We start from the raw sequence: 18,329 nt of genomic DNA on the forward strand, positions 1-18,329 counted from the left end.
CCAAAAGTCTGTGGGCAGGAATGATGTGGAGAAGTAGCAGAGGTCTGGCCTTTCAGAGAGGTTGGCTGCATGCAGGAAGGACAAGAGGAACCCGAGATTGTTCTAGGCTCGTTCTGCATGGAGTGACGTCAGGGAGTGGTTTAGACTCATAAGAGATCTGAGTTTTCCTGCCGTGTTCTGCCTTGTTTCCAGTTCTATTAATTATCAGGCCTCCCTGTTGTTTATTGGGCCCCTTCACACCTGACCTCACAGACCCCGCAGCTGCCCGGATGCCAGACGGGCAGGTTCTCAGTTTCTGGTGTCTGCTACTTCCTGGTATTTGGGCGACCTGGTCTGCAGGCCTACAGGAGTGGGATTGCTTGAGTTCCAGGGCTCAGGGACGGTTATGTCTCCGGGACCCGTTCCTGGGCCAAGCTCTGTTCTCCCTGATTCCTTTGTCCCAACCACAGTCCTGGTCTTTCTGTATCTCCCTCCTGATCCTACCCGAGGCTGTGTTTTTTCCAGAAAGGCCGCCTCTCATTCTTCAAAGGTGTTACATCTGAGAACTCCCAACCTGCCACACTCAAAGCAGTCTCATGGGCCTCCAGGAGCAAAGGGGCAGAGGATTCAAGGGTTAGCAACCAGGCCCCCGGACACTGGGCCAAAGGCTGCCCTCAATTATTAAGGAAGCATTCTGGGGGAGAGCGGACCTCTTTGAGCCTCGTCTTGCTATACTGGTAGCTAGCTGTCCATGGTGTGGGGCATCGCGGCCTGTGCAGGGGATTTGCCTGTCCCGTTGAAGGTTCCTGGTGCAGCTGCCGTCCCCGAGGCACAGCTGACCCCATTTCCTCATCTGAGCAATGCTGTCACTTACAGGGCCATGTGTGAAAACACACAACACAGCCCCTGGCTGAGTGTAGGGAAAGGTAGCTGCAGCTGGACCCGGGTCCTAGTAGGAGAGGGTCTGTCCTCGACACGCACCTGCCACTGGGACTTCCGTCCAGGCACACACAGTGCTTTCCTTCCCTTGGCAGCCTGGTGGGGGTAGGTGTCTATGCTGATATGGACACTTCTGGGGTTGGGAGAAACAGAAGACTGGACTCACGGGGAGTTTGCAGGGAGAAGGGCTCTTGTTGAAGATGGTCTGTACCAGGGTGGGCGCTGGGGATCTGGACGCGTTCTTGGGTAGTTGAAACCCTCACGGGCCCAGTGTGGCACCAGGGCCTAGAGCTTCAGCCAGTTGGATATCTAGAGGCTTGAAAGACAGAGACAGTGGACCCACCCTTTGGATCTGGAGGTCACTAAAGCACAACTCAGCCTGACCCCCACCTCCCAGTGTTTCCTTGTCCCTTTCTTCTGGCTGCCAATCTGGGCCAGCTTCCTTTGGGTGTGAGATCCAGGGTCTTACTGACCTCATGAAAACTCTGTAAGAATTAGGGTAGCATATGGAAAGCCCTGGAAAGGAGTCGGTATAACCTTGAGCTAGTCTTGGCCCTTTCCTGGGCAGAGCGGTCAGAGTGGACTAAAAGACAGCTGATTTTCTCCCTTTTGGTTCCTTCAAGCTCCATAACTTTTGGGTCCCTTCAGGACTCATGGATGTGAATAGATTCGAAATGGGCACACCAGCATCCAAATCTATCCCCTTCATTGTGTAGACCTGACCCAGAAGGATGAATGTGGAAGAGATCGGGGAAGAGCCACCTTTCAGCGGGACCCTATAGTTTTTCCAAAGTTTCTGGAGGAGATGTGTTGAATGACTTCGCCCCACTGCGCCCTCCAGCAGCCACTGGAAGAGTAAAGCCTCAGTGCCACCCAGCAGGAACCATCTCATTTGCATGCCTCAGAAACAATTTTTGTGAATTTAATTAATCACAGTTTACATGCTAATAACCCTTGAAATATTTTTATGGGTAAATAATGGTTATTCCCTGCTGTGGGGGGAATCCGTTGGTTCTAGTGTTCACACAGGTTTTATTCCCCATCGTGTGATTGATTAGAGAGTGAGGCTGATGCCTACCGTCACGACAGGAGGAGAGAGGTGTGATTTTCATTTTATGGATGAGGCCTGGAGAAGGCAGGCTCTTTCCCAGTAGATGCTTGAAAAAGTAGTGGCCAGTCCCCAGTGTGGCCACTTTTCCTTCTAGGCCTCCTGGTATAATATCATGATTATGATTCTACTGTATTAATCATTATCTCATGACCACTACCTCCACTACCATTTTCGCTACTTAAAACCAGTTTTCTCACCAATACGACCACCACCACCCCCATCACCATCATCATCACATCACCATCACTACCACCACTATCACTATTTTACTTGCCATCATCACCATCACCACCACCACCATTACCCTTATCGCCATAACCGCCACCATCACCACCACTACCAACATGACCACCATCATCACCACCGTCACCACCACCACCACCATCACCACCACCATCACGCCATCATCACCATCATTACCATCATCACCACCATCACCACTGCCATCACCACCACCATCACCACTGCCATCATCGCCACCATCACCATCATCATCACCATCACCATCATCACCACCATCATCACCACCATCACCACCACTGCCATCATCACCATCATTACCATCATCACCACCATCACCATCATCACCACTGTCATCACCATCACCACCACCATCACCACCATCATCACCACCATCATCACCATCACCACCATCACCACCATCACCACCACCACCACCATCACCACCACCATCATCACCAACACCACCACCATCACCACCATTACCACCACTGCCATCATCACCACCACCACCATCACCACCATCACCACTACCATCACCACCATCACCACCACTGCCATCATCACCACCATCACCATCACCACCACCACCATCATCACTACCATCACCACCACTGCCATCATCACCATCATTACCATCATCACCACCACCACCACCCCCATCACCATCATCATCACATCACCATCACTACCACCACTGTCACTATTTTACTTGCCATCATCACCATCACCACCACCACCATTACCCTTATCGCCATAACCACCACCATCACCACCACTACCAACATGACCACCATCATCACCACCATCACCACCACCACCACCATCACCGCCATCACCACCACCATCACCACCACCATCATGCCATCATCACCATCATTACTATCATCACCACCATCACCACCACTGCCATCATCACCACCATCACCATCATCATCACCATCACCATCATCACCACCACTGCCATCATCACCACCATCATCACCACCATCACCATCACCACCACCACCATCATCACCACCATCACCACCACTGCCATCATCACTATCATTACCATCATCACCACCATCACCACCACCATCACCACCATCACCACCACTGCCATCATCACCATCATTACCATCATCACCACTGTCATCACCATCACCACCATCACCACCATCATCACCACCATCATCACCATCATCACCACCATCACCACCATCATCACCACCATCACCACCACCACCACCATCACCACTACCATCACCACCACCATCATCACCAACACCACCACCATCACCACCACCATCACCACCATTACCACCACTGCCATCATCACCACCACCATCACCACCATCACCACTACCATCACCACCATCACCACCACTGCCATCACCATCATTACCATCATCACCACCATCACCACCATCACCACCACTGCCATCACCACCATCACCACCATCATCACCATCACCACCACCATCACCACCATCATCACCACCACCACCACCATCATCACCACCACCACCCCCATCACCATCATCATCACATCACCATCACTACCACCACTGTCACTATTTTACTTGCCATCATCACCATCACCACCACCACCATTACCCTTATCGCCATAACCACCACCATCACCACCACTACCAACATGACCACCATCATCACCACCGTCACCACCACCACCACCATCACCGCCATCGCCACCACCATCACCACCACCATCACGCCATCATCACCATCATTACCATCATCACCACCATCACCACCATCACCACCACCATCACCACCATCACCACCACTGCCACCATCACCCCATCACCATCATCATCACATCACCATCACTACCACCACTATCACTATTTTACTTGCCATCATCACCATCACCACCAACACCATTACCCTTATCGCCATAACTGCCACCATCACCACCACTACCAACACCACCACCATCATCACCATCATCACCACCATCATCACCATCACCATCACCACCACCACCATCATCACCATCATCACCACCAGTGCCATCATCACCATCATCACCACCATCATCACCACCACTGCCATTGTCATCATCATCACCATCATCACCATCATCACCACCATCATCACCATCATCATCACCATCATCACCACCATTACCCTTATCGCCATAACTGCCACCATGACTACCACTACCAACACCACCACCATCATCACCATCATCACCACCATCATCACCACCACCATCACCACCACCACCATCGTCACCACTTCCATCATCACCATCATCACCACCATTACCATCATTATCACCTCTACCACCACCATCACAGCCAACACTGCCATCACCCCCATCATCATCATCATCATCACCACTTCCATCATCTCCATCATCCCTATTATCATCACCACCACCACAGCCCTTAATGCCACTGTCACAATCACCTTGATTACTGCTGCAACGATACAATCTCAACCTTGATTACTTTTCTGTACCTAGGAGGTGCTACTCCATCCCATCCAGAAACCCAGCATCCTCCTTGGGCCCTCCCACCACTCTTTCTTTTTCCCCACATTTCACACCTCCCACTGATTCTGCCTCCTGCATGTCTCTTCAAGTTATGTCATCATCTTTCCATATTTACATATATTTTTCTATATATATGTTCTCATAATTTCTCAGTTGCTTTCCTGAAAAACTGGCCTATTTCTATCCGGTGTAGTGCTAGAATGTCTTTCTAATATGGAAGTATGACTTCTGTGATTATATTTGGTACTCCAACTTGAGTACTATATAAACTATGTTTTTTAAAGAGAGAGAGAGAGAGCACAAGTGAGGGAAAGGGGCAGAGGGAAGGAGGGAGGGAGGGAGAGAGAGAGACAGACAGACAGACAGACAGAGAGACACAGGGAGAATCTTTTTTTTTTTTTTTTTAATTTTTTTTTTTTCAACGTTTATTTATTTTTGGGACAGAGAGAGACAGAGCATGAACGGGGGAGGGGCAGAGAGAGAGGGAGACACAGAATCGGAAACAGGCTCCAGGCTCTGAGCCATCAGCCCAGAGCCCGACGCGGGGCTCGAACTCACGGACCGTGAGATCGTGACCTGGCTGAAGTCGGACGCTTAACCGACTGCGCCACCCAGGCGCCCCGACACAGGGAGAATCTTAAGTAGGATCCATGCTCAGCACAGAGCCCAACATGGGGCTCGATCCCATGACCCTGGGACCATGACCTGAGCTGAAATCAAGAGTCAGATGCCTAACCTACAGAGCCACCCAGGCATCCCTATGTAAACTATTTTTATAAAGAATATTCTATGGACTTCATATGGGCTTAACCATTTTTTATTTTAATGTTGCTCAGCTATTTACGAACAAAACTAGGTGTCAATTCAGTCTTCATGTGAATCGGATCCACCATCTGTTGTAAGATACATAATTATTTTTTTGATGTGTAATTGGCCTTTAACTGCCACAAACACATCATCCGCATATCAACTCTACTTCCTTTCTTTCCCCCTTGTCCTGGGACAATTGAAACATTATTACTAGACCCCAAAGTGATCCCAGGCAAAAACATCACGTGGCCACTGCAATTCCATGCTGGTTGTCAGGGAGAGGATCCAGAACGTGCTGATATTTGGTGAACACATCAAAGTTTTAAAAGTTCTTGCTGAGCACTCACATAAATCCCTAAGAATAAATCAGCAGAGAGAGAGGGAGAGAGAATCTTAAGCAGGCTCCACACTGTCAGCATGGAGCCTGACGTGGGACTCGATCTCATGAACCATGAGATCATGACCTGAGCCGAAATCAAGAGTCAGGATACTTAACCGAGTGAGCCACCCAGGTGCCCCTCGGGGATCCTTGAATGACAATTTTAGACGCTGGTCCTCAAGATAAAGTCTCCATTTCTAGAGTGATCTAGCCCTGCCTCACTTCTGGCTCTGTTCTGTTCTTTGCTGCAACCTTAACTAGCTCCTTGCCCGTCCTAGACTCCATGCGCTCTGACATTCCCGGGTCTTTGTGTATGCTGTTCCCTTTGGCTGGAAGACCTTTCCTCCCCTTGCCCACATGGAAAGTTGTCCCACATCTTGACGCCCCACTAGTTAGGCATCATTTTACAATTGCTTGCGAGAGCGGACTTGATCTGTCTTGACGATGCTTAGTACAGAGATGGGTACAGATTAGGGACTAAATGTATTGAGTAAAGAAGTTTAATTTTTCCTTTATTACAAAAAGTAGGTATGTCTGCCCCCAGACGCCTGCTCCTTCCCCCGCCCTCTGCTTCCTCTGCCATTCCTGTCCTTCCTCTTCAGTCCTCCTGACCCTTTCTTTTCTACCGGCCCCCTCCCAGCCTCCCCCTACCCACCCTCCTTGCCCTTCAGGTTCTCTCTGTCTGTCTCTATCTTGGAATCCCTCGCGTTGCTATTTTCGCTCAGACATCCCTCTCTTGGCTGGACCCAGCCAGCAGAGCCGGGGGCTCCTCTGAGGGCCGTGGAGTACGCACAGACTGGATCTCCTGGAAGAGAAGAGTAGTCTGGCAAGGTCTTAGAGAGTAGGGGTGAGGATGGCAATGTGGTGCGCGGGGAGCTCCCTTCCTGGAGAATCCCTGGGTTCCTTCTTAAACATGCCGAGTCCCTTCGGAGCCCCACACCGGCAGAGTGATGCAGAGAACGTACCTCGCCCCTTTGAGCCTCCATTGCCCGTTACCGAAAGGGGGTGATAATAACCCGGGGGCAGGACTGCGGGAAAAGACGAAATGAGCAAACGTGTGAAAATGCTGTGTGTGGCACCCGGCCATAGTAGGTGCTCAATAAATGCAGGCTTCCTATCTCTGTTTGTCTACTGCCTTTGAAAACAACAAAAAGCCTTTTTTCCCCCCCCCAGGGACAGTGTTAGAGGGGAAAGTGAGAAATCTGGGTCGTAGTCTGTGCTCCAGCATGATGGACTGTGGGCACATCTCATCTCTCTGAACCTCCATTTTCTTATCTGTGATGGAAGGATGACTAATAAAAAGGCTCACGACCTCACAGTTGTTGGGAAAGGACTGAATGGAATGAGCTAGTATTTGAGTGACAGATGATCGTGGCACGTGGCCAGCGACAATAACAGCGTTCAGTGGGCACCAGGCGTGGCCATGTAGATCTGGTCTCCCATTTATTTCCAGGTCGCCAGCAAGAACTTTTCCCCTGACTTGGGGCATCAGTAAGGCAGAGTGCTTTCACTTCTCTGACCGGTGGCTTCGGCGTGCACCTGCATTATCAGCAGGACATTTATAACATTTCTCTCCAGGTTTTTTCCCCCTGCCTTGCCCCCCTGCCCTGACCCTGAATGATCCCTGAACCCCAGAGCATTTCTTGGTTCCAGAGGGAATGTGTCCGCCTCCAGTGCAGACACAGCAAGAACGGGAGTCCTGCTGGCCCGCTGCCAGAGTGACTTCCTCATCCCGAGGTGGCCACTGTTCGTCTAGGTTCTGAGCAGTCTTGTGGATGCCACGACCGGTCTCTGGCTGTGTATCGAGAGAGGATGATGCGATTTCTTTAGTGCTGCATTTGGCCAAGAGTTACATTTATTTGGCCCTCGGGTTATATATCTCCATGGCCAATTCACATACACAGTCACTTTCTGGGTATAAGTGGGACCTAGGAGCACTTTAAATATTATTATTATTTAAGTAGGCTTCACACCCAGCACGGAGCCCAACGCGAGGCTTGAATTCACGACCCCGAGATCAAGACCTGAGCTGAGATCACGAGTCGGACACTTGGCAGACAGGGGGCAGAGCCAGAATCCCAAGCAGGCTCTGTGCTGTAAGGGCAGAGCCCGACGCGGGGCTCAAACGCACAAGCAGTGAGATCACGACCTGAGCCGAGGTCAGGAGTGGGACGCTTGACCAACTGAGCCACCCAGGCGCCCCCAGAGAGTGAAATTTTAAAAAAGGAGAGACAGAAATCCAACTCAAACTACTAGAAGCTAAAAGGAGGCCGTGTTGCCTCATTTGGTTGGGAAGGGGGCTGAACTGTGTTTCTCCAAAATATGTGTCTTGAAGCCCTAATGTCCAGTGCCTCAGAATGTGGCTGTATTTGGAGAGAGAGCCTTTAAGGAAGTGAAGTGAAAGAGGCCATTAGGGTGGGCCCTGAGCCAATCTGACTGGAGTCCTTATAAGAGGAAATTCAGACACAGAGAGACAACAGGGATGGGCACACACTGAGAAAAGATCACGTGAAGACGCAGCGAGAAGGCGGCCATCTGCAAGCCAAGGAGAGAGGCCTCAGAAGAAACCACACTTGCCAGCATCTTGATCTGCGACTTCTAGACTCCAGGACTATGAAAACCTAAATTTCTATTCTTTAGGTCACCCGGTCTGTGTTATTTTATTGTAGCAGTTCTAGCAAACTATTACAGAACATTCTATAAAATCCGTAATATCCTTTTAAAGTATCCTAAGGGGCGCCTGGGTGGCTCAGTCGGTTACGCGTCTGACTCTTGGTTTCAGCTCAGGTCAGGATCTGAGAGTTCTTGGGAAGGAACCTCGCGGTGAGATCGAGTGCTGCGCTGGGCTCTGCAGAGAAAGCACAGGGCCTGCTTGGGATTTTCTCTCTCCCTCTCTCTCTGCCCCTCTTCTGCTCTCTCGCTCTCCCAAAATAAATAAGCCTAAAAAAATAAAGTATCCTAAAATAACCATTGAGGTAACTTTATGTTGTTTTCATATTTTCACTATTATAAGCAATGTTTCAAGGAATAGGAAATTGGATATTTTTGGGGGGGGGGCGGGGTAGGCTCTACACCCAATGTGGGGCTCGAGCTCACAACCCCAAGATCAAGAGTCACTTGCTCTACTGACTGAGCCGACCAGGTGCCCCCTCTTAGACATATTTTTCATTAAGTAAGAATAGTTGAGGGGCACCAGGTGGCTAATCCAACTCTTGGTCTCGGGGTCCCAAGTTCGAGCCCCACCTTGGGCATGGAGCCTACTTAAAAAAAAATTATAAGGGGCGCCTGGGTGGCTCAGTCGGTTAAGCGTCTGACTTCAGCTCAGGTCATGATCTCACGGTCCGTGAGTTCGAGCCCCGCATCGGGCTCTGTGCTGACAGCTCGGAGCCTGGAGCCTGTTTCAGATTCTGTGTCTCCCTCTTTCTCTGACCTTCCCCTGTTCATGCTCTCTCTCTGTCTCAAAAATAAATAAATGTTAAAAAAAATAAAAAAAATCATAATTGGATTAATTTCCTCTATTGCACTCTGAAGAAATTTGTGTCTGCTCTCAAGGTCAAGCCTAGTGATACACTCACAAATTGTCACTTTGGTGACATTATTTCTATTGTTCTCAAAGAACACAACTTTCTGTTAACTTCAATCTGATTATAACATGATGAAGTGAATTCATTTATTCTAGATCGGTTGCATTTCACATTCCCAATGTGAGGATTAGCCCCCGTCCCCTCCACTAGATCTGAGAATTACTCTGGGCTCTTCCTTAGAGGGGAGAAGATATTCAGGATCCCTTGATAAAAATTTGGAGAATATCCTTGTCTCGTACGTAGTACGCTTTGCTCTGAGGGTGCTGTTTCTCGATTCTGTTCCCCGTTCTTGGGGATGCACCACCACAAAGTAGGAAATAAACATGGGTATGAATTTGACTTAGAGGAGGAGCTGGCAACAATCCCACAGCCAGTGTAGGATACTTAACCCATCCCACTGTGACTCAGGTATTCAGGCTCCATTAGTTTCTGCCACGAGAGTCTTTGTAATACCATAATTTAAAATAAATATATATGCTTGGTCCTCACCCCTCTGACACTGAGCTCTTAAAACCCTTGGAATTTCCTAAGTGATCGGAATGATCAAGGTGTCTTTTGTTCTGTTGAGGGGTGGCTTGTGGACCACACTTCAGGATGGGAGCTGCTTACTGTGAAAACCAACCACGGGATTACAGGGTTGGAATTTTTTTTCCATCCCCTGGCCTCTGGGGAGAGGAAAGTGATGGAGGATGAATCAATCACCAATAGCCAGTGATTTAATCAATCGTTTTATGCTATGAAGCCTCCATAAAAGCCTAAAAGGACAGGGTTCAGAGAGCATCAGAGCTGGTGAACACGTGGAGATTTGGGGAAAGTGATACCCGATACCCTCGGAAGCTCCAAGCCTTTTCCCTGTACTTTGCCCTGTGCATCTTTTCCATCTGGCGGTTCCTAAGTTATATCCTTTTGTAATGAACCGGTATCTGGTAAGCAAAAGAAACAAAGAAAAGAGTCGGACACTTAACCGACTGAGCCACCCAGCACCCCTAAATATTATTATTACCTCTGCTTCCCCTGTGACCTAATTTACTGGGTAACTATTTGGATCTAATTATTTAAAAACAATTTTTTTTTTAAATGTTCATTTCCGAGACAGAGAGAGAGAGCACGGGTGGGGGAAGGGCAGAGAGACAGAGAATCACAGAATCACAGACAGAGACGCAGAAGCCGAAGCAGGCTCCAGGCTCCCAGCGGTCAACACAGAGCCCGACGCGGGGCTCGAACTCACGGACCGAGAGATCATGCCCTGAGCCGAAGTCGGACGCTCCACTGACGGAGACACCCAGGCGCCCCGATGTGACCTATTAAACAGCAACTATTCCACTCTTTGCAACGTCACAGCTCTTGTGCTATCCATCTTGAAGAAAAGTGCTCGCACCTGTCTTTCTACCAAGCCTCCCTCAGTGTGTGATTACACGTTGTGATTACACAGTGTCCTCTGTTCCTACTCGTGCTATGTTGTAACTGACGGCACTCCCTGCTTTCAGTCGAGGGAGGAATCCACAAGTTTCAGGTTCTTTTTTTTTTTTTTTAATTTTTTTTTTCAACGTTTATTTATTTTTGGGACAGAGAGAGACAGCGCATGAACGGGGGAGGGGCAGAGAGAGAGGGAGACACAGAATCGGAAACAGGCTCCAGGCTCTGAGCCATCAGCCCAGAGCCCGACGCGGGGCTCGAACTCCCGGACCGCGAGATCGTGACCTGGCCGAAGTCGGACGCCCAACCGACTGCGCCACCCAGGCGCCCCTACACAGAGGTTTTAGAAGAATAATGGTGATAACTTTTGTGAAAACATGTAGTTAACTCTTGGCAAGATAGCGGAACAGCTTGGAGAATTTCCTCTAAGGTGTAATTGTTAGCAGTTCACCGCAGTCCGTGCAGCCGTGGAAGGCGATACACGGGTGATGCAGCAGACGGGGCACCCAAAACAACAACGGTGGTGGCCGTGGTCACAACCGTTATTGTAAACGTGTGTTGAGAAGGTGCCGTTCACAAAAATCCAACCTACGTCAATCTGAAGGATCGAATCGGCTTTGTTCACCGATTTACGAATCGGGCAGCGTCCCGTTCCGGAGGTAGAGGGGAGCTCCAAAGGGCTCCGGGAAAGGAAAGGTGTGTCAAGGCAGAGAGGAAGCAGAAAAAAAGGAAATTGGTAGCCAGGAATCCATTCCTCGAGGCAAGGTCACCCTCCGAGGGGGAACAGAGAGGGGGTCTTTCAGTCAAATTCCTGGTGCCACAAGTTTCATGTTCTCCATGACAGTCCTACTGGACTCCTAACACTGGAGCAGAGAGCACCTTGCATCACTCACAAGGTTTTTAAAAAAGTGCGGTCTAGAGGTAACGTGGAAAGAACAGTGGGGGGGCACCTGGGCGGCTCAGTCGGTAGAGCGTCCGGCTTCAGCCCAGGTCGTGATCTCAGGGTTCGTGGGTTCGAGCCCCACATTGGGCTCTCTGCTCCCAGCACAGAGCCCGCCTCAGAGTCTCTGTCTCCCTCTCTCTGCCCCTCCCCCAGCTCACACATGCCCTCTCTCTCTCTCTCTCTCTCTCTCAAAAATAAATAAATTTAAAATAAAAAGGGAGACATTAGAAAAAAAAAAAGGAGTACACTTATCAGAAACAGATAGAAACTGTGACAGAGAGAAGTTGTATCTGTGGTGGAAATCGGTTGCGTTTGCCTGATTGCTCCTTCGACTCTCATGGAACCCTAATTTTCTTTTTGGGAACCACTCCTCCCCCACTCTTAGTCCACATGGTTTGGGCAAGGCCGGTCCTATCCTATGTCTGTTCTCAAGGGGTGGGAATCTGACCCAAGTCTGGCCAGACGACTGCAACCCCCTGGCTGAAGTGACTGGTTCAAGGATCAGCACATGACCCAGGTAGGGCCGATGAAAGCCCAACCTGAGATTTTTGCCAGAATCACGGGGAGAGAGGCACCCTCTTTCTGCTGGGAATGTCATCTACAGAGAGAAGAGCCAAGAGATAGAGAGATTCTCGAAGATTCTTTGAGCGCCTTGATCCAACTGTGCCTGAAGCCCAAACTACTGATGATCTTTCAGGAGCCAGAATATACCTATTTTCTCTTTAAGTCAGTTTGAGTTGGCTGTTGATTTTGGGCTATTGGTCAGAATACAGTACACTAATCCGTAGTGTTAGAGTGTTACGTTACACTACATACATTACACTCAAAGACAGGCCAACAGGCAGACAGATGATCTCTGATAATTAGGAACTTCTTCCCACCTCTTTGCAGGGCAGAGCCGCCCCACCCCTCCCTGTTGGGCCCCACCCCTCCCGGTGGGTTGCTTTGCTTGTGCCTGATGCCTCCAGGGCAGGGAGCCAGTATCAGGCAGGCTGCAAATATTACAAAACGTCTGGGGAAAACGGCATTGTTCCCAATTTATGTTTTTGCTTCCTTTCCCGTCTCTTGCATTTTCGCTTTTATTTAAGGCTGTGTTCAGTGTTGTAATTACTTTTTTAATCGGTAACGTCTGTGTCTGGGGCGTGTGGCTTCCCTGCCGTTGCCGGGGTCTGGCGCTGTAAACAAACATTGGCACTTTCGCTGGGAGGCTCCCGCTGAAATATTGCCCTAAATAAATAAAAGGCAAATTAGATATTGGAAAATAACTTTAAATTACATTTGAATTCTTGGGGAATTACATATTACATCTGCATTCGGGACAGATGAGTTCACCATGAATAATACGTCTGGAATGAGCACTGAGAGAGGAGAGCCATGCTGGGCATTGGGAGGAGGGGGAACCGAAGCAGGTCTTACCAAGGATACTGAGGCATAAAACAGAGGGGGCTTCCCGAGGGGCAGTCACGGAAATGGGGAGAGCGGAATGTGTGAGTCCTCAGAAACCTTGGACACGCCTGACGGATCTGCCAGAGAAATGGGGGCTCCCTGGATGGAAAGCCACTAGGTTAACTTAACTAGGTGATTTCCCTGTGGATGCAAGGGGCTGCTGACATTACTGGGTCCCTACGATGTCCCTGTGATGTCCCTATGATGTACGTGGTTGCTAGCTTTGGTGACAGGGCCTGGGTACCAAGGCTGGTTTTCTCACTAACGCTGCTGACCAGTGGGTAGACTTCGGTCTCCTGACTCGGTTACTGAGGCATTTCGGGGCAGGGAGGGATATATGTCTTAACAGCAAGGGCTCTGGCATCAGTCTGACTTGGGTTCAAATCCCTGTTCTGCCACTTCCAACCGGGTGCCTTCGGCCAAGTCACTTACCTCGCCAGGCCTCAGTTTCTTTAGCTGTAAAATGGGGAGCATACCAATAGTAGCTTGTCTCTAAGAGCTGCTGAAGGATTAAACGTGACAGTGGATTTTGCTCGCTTAGCATGAAGTGTGCTTACCGAATGGTAACGGAAATAATTCAGTCTTGTTATCTGTACAACCGTCTGGTGTAAGAGGACGTTAACATCGAGATTCTAATTAGGCACCGAGATAAAATGGATGTGCGCTTTCCCAGTGAGGTGTCCCTGCACCATAGGCGGACTCTTGGAAAGGTGTAGCCCAGCTCCCAACCACCCCACCTGCTTCAGAAGGAGGACAGGCTTGGGCCCTGCGGCCTCAGGGATTGGTGAGCCCGGCCTGGGTGGTTCAGCCACTCGTCCCCCCAGAGGATGCCTTCGGTGGGGAACCTGCCCTCTCGCCCCAGTGGCTGTCACCCAGCTGAACAAATTCAATGCCCAGGCCACCCTCCAGAACAATGGAAGCAGGCTCTTCTGGGGCAGGGCCTGGGCATCAGCAGTTTCTCCTTTGTTCTTCCTTTTCTCTCTCTTCGAACAGTGCAGTACCTTTTAGTATATTCAGAGTCGTGCATATACGTCACCACCGGTTTTTCCGTTTCCTTGAGACATGACGGGCACACGGCAGTGTGTGTTCATGGCATAGAGTGCCATGACTTGGTCGATGTATACTGTGCAATATCACCCCAAAAGCTGTAGTTCACCCCCATCACGTCATCGAGATGCAAAAAGGAAAAGGGGAAAAATGTTTACCACTAGTCATTTAAAGTCACCCCACTTTTGGGGTGCCTGGCTGGCTCAGTCGGGGGGCGGTGTGACCCTCGATCTTGGGGTTGTGAGTTCAAGCCCCACGTTGGGTGTAGAGATTACTTAAAAATAAAATCTTTAAGGGGCGCCTGGGTGGCTCGGTCGGTTGAGCGTCCCACTTCGGCTCAGGTCACGATCTTGCGGTCCGTGAGTTCGAGCCCCGCATTGGGCTCTGTGCTGACAGCTCAGAGCCTGGAGCCTGTTTCAGATTCTGTGTCTCCCTCTCTCTCTGCTCCTACCCTATTCATGCTCTGTCTCTCTCTGTCTCAAAAATAAATAAACGTTAAAAAAAAAAAATCTTTAAAAGAACATAAGTAGGGGCTTGTGGGTGGCTCAGGCGGTTAAGCATCTGACTCTTGATTTCGGCTCAGGTCATGATCTCATGGTCATGAGATCAAGCCCTGTATGGGGCTCCAGGCTGGGCATGGAACCTGCTTAAGATTCTCTCTCCCTCTCTCTCTGCCCCTCCTCTGCTTGTGCTCCCTCCCTCCCTCTCTAAATAAATACATAAATAAATAAAATCATTTTCATTGCTGGAAAATGTCATGCATCTCTTAGCTGTCACTCCCCAGTGCCCCCCCCCCCATCTTCCCCTGTCCCCCTGCCCCTAGCCACAGGCCACAAGGAATCTACCTTCTCTCTAGATTTGTCTATTCTGGCAATTTCACATAAATGGGATCATCTAGTACGTGGTCCTTTGAGCCTGGCTTCTTTCACTGAGCATCGTGTTTACAAGGTTCATAGGATGAATCAGAACTTCATTTTTTCTTTTCTTTTCTTTTTTTTTTTTTTTTTTGGCTGGATAATATTTTACTATATGGATATACCACATTTCTTTTATTCGTTGATCAGCTGACGGAAACTTGGGCTGTTTCCACTACACCCTCAGCAGCATTCCTCTATGAGATTTTGTGGGGACACAGGCTTTCCCCTCTCTTGGGGACAGCCCTCAGGTGGCAGAGCTGGGTCCCCTGGTGACTCGATGTTGAGCGTTTTGCAGAATGCTTCCCGAAGTGGCCTCCCTGCTCTACGTCCCTTCCGGCAGGGTGAGAGGGTCCCTATCTCGTCCCATTCTCACCAGCACCTGTCACTGTCTATCTTTTGGATCCTAGCCTTCCTGGTGGGTGTGAGGTGCTCTCTTCCTGTGGTTTTGGTTTGCGTTTCCCTCGTGGATAACGCTGTTGAGAATCTTTTCACGGGCTTCCTGGCCATTTGCCTACCTTCTTTGGAGAAATGTCTATTCAGATTGTTGGCCCATTTTAAAATGGGGTTACTCGTGTTTTTATTATTGAGTTGTGGACGTTCTTTATATATTCTAGGTACGAGTCAGACACGGAATTGGTATTCATTTTCTCCCATTCTGCGGGTGGTCTTTTCCCTTTATTTGACAGTGTCCTTGCAAGCACAACATTTTTAATTTCGATGAAGTCCGATTCATCTGTTTTGTTGTTGTTACTGTGATTTTGGTGTCGCATCTCAGATCCAAATCCAAGACCACAAAGATTTCTCTCATGTTTCTTCAAGAAATTTTTTTTTAATGTTTATTTATTTTTGAGAGAGACAGAGTGTGAGCAGGGGAGGGGCAGAGAGCGAGGGAGACACAGAATCCGAAGCAGGCTCCAGGCTCCGAGCTGTCAGCGCAGAGCCCGATGCGGGGCTCGAAGTCACAGACCGCAAGATCATGACCTGAGCCGAAGTCGGATGTTCAAGTGACTGAGCCACCCAGGTTCAATCCCCCCCCCAATTTTTAAAAAATATTTATGTTTGAGAGACAGAGTGCAAGCAGGGGAGGGGCAGAGAGCGAGGGAGACACAGAATCCGAAGCAGGCTCCAGGCTCTGAGCCGTCAGCACAGAACCTGATGCGGGGCTCGAACTCACGAACTCATGACCTGACCTGAAGTCAGACGCTCAACCGACTGAGCCACCCAGGCGCCCCTGTTACATGTGTTTTTTAAAGCTCCCTAGATGGTTCCAATGTGCAGCCAAAATTTCATGATGACGTCAACAGCAAACATGGCTTCAGCGATTTTATTCCAGGTTCTGGCTTATCTCAGTTATTCCTTATAATAATCCCAAGGGCTGCAGGACCCAGGGGCTTTTTATAGGTGAGGAAGCTGGGGTTCCCTTGGCACACAGACAGCAAGTGGGAGAGCTCGGATCTCGACTCCAGGCCGTGACTCCACAGCCTTGCCTCTTAACGCTCTGCGTTAGGTTCCTCACCTTTCCAAGCACAAGCCTGTCAAATCGCCTGTAAGTCATGGTGCATGCAGTTCCCTTTGCCTGGAACCCTCCCTTCCGCCCCCATCTCCATTTTAGCATTTGGTAACTTTGCTCTTAACTTTTTGATCGTCGGCTTGGTGGCACCTCCTTTCAATGGCTTTCCCTGAGTCTCTTCTTATCACTCTCAGCAGGAATTAAGCTGGCATTCCTGTCCTGGGCTCTCTGTGCTGCGGGGCCTGCCTCTCATACAGCATGCATCCTCTATTACGATCGGCAGCGTGGCCACTTTAAAACACTCATCCCTCTTCGTGAATCGTGGCTGGCTTGTGGAGCAAATGACAGTCCGTGGCTTCCAAGGCTGAGTCGACCGTGGCCATGCAGCTTCTGCTGGGATCACTAGAACAATTGCTCCTGGAGCCCTGAGCCCCCTTGTAGGAAGTCCAGTGACCCTGCGACTGCCCTGCTGGAGAGGCCACATGTTGAGGACTCTGGTTGACAGTCTCAGCTAAGCCTGTTCTTCAACCCTCCCAGCAAGGGCACCAGAGCTGGGAGTGAAGAAGCCAACGTGGAAGTGGATCCTTCTGCCCCCATCGTTCGGGTTGTCCCCAACGAGGCCTCAGATGTCAGGGAGCAGAGAAGATCCCTCCATCCCTCCATCCACTCTTTCCAAATTCCTGACCCACAGAATCCGTCAGCATACTTGTTCTCGTTTTCCGCCTCTGAGTTTCTGAGTGGTAAACCCCAGCAACTGGCTTGTGTATCTGTTTTCTCCCGCTAGAACATGACCTCTCTGAAGTCACGGTATTCATCTTTCTATGACTCGTTCCCAGTACACGGCCGACTCAGGATAGGTGCTTTTTTTTTTTTTTTTTAAACATTTTTATTTATTTATTTATTTTTGAGACAGGGAGAGACAGAGCATGAACAGGGGAGGGTCAGAGAGAGGGAGACACAGAATCTGAAACAGGCTCCAGGCTCTGAGCTGGCAGCACAGAGCCCGACGCGGGGCTCGAACTCACGGGCCGCGAGATCGTGACCTGAGCCGAAGTCGGATGCTCAACCGACTGAGCCACCCAGGCGCCCCAGGATAGGTGCTTTTTAAGGGGCGTTGAGCAAACTAACGAAGTTGTGTATGGTCCAAATCGCGCTGAGTGGGGCTTTGCTGAGAACCTGTCCCACTAACATGACAGCTGTGCCCCAGACTGGACTGTGGGAGTTACACGTGCACACACCTGGAGTCCCAGAACTTTCCTTTCTAGGGAATTATGCTTTAGCTACCCATTTACATGCCAAATGGAGTACACGCAGCGATGCTCATCACAGCGTTGTTTGTAAGAGCAAACGTACCCGTGAAATTATTCATAAAAAGTATTAGCAGGAAGGGGAACCCTGGCTGGGGATGAAGGTGAGTTTTCACTGGATGTTCCGTAACCCTTTTTGAATTTTGAAGCATGTATTCCCTCTTCTAAAATAAATATTAATATATGTGCTGCGCACAC

Source organism: Leopardus geoffroyi, chromosome E3, assembly GCF_018350155.1.
Source record: "Leopardus geoffroyi isolate Oge1 chromosome E3, O.geoffroyi_Oge1_pat1.0, whole genome shotgun sequence".
Lineage (NCBI taxonomy): Eukaryota > Metazoa > Chordata > Mammalia > Carnivora > Felidae > Leopardus > Leopardus geoffroyi.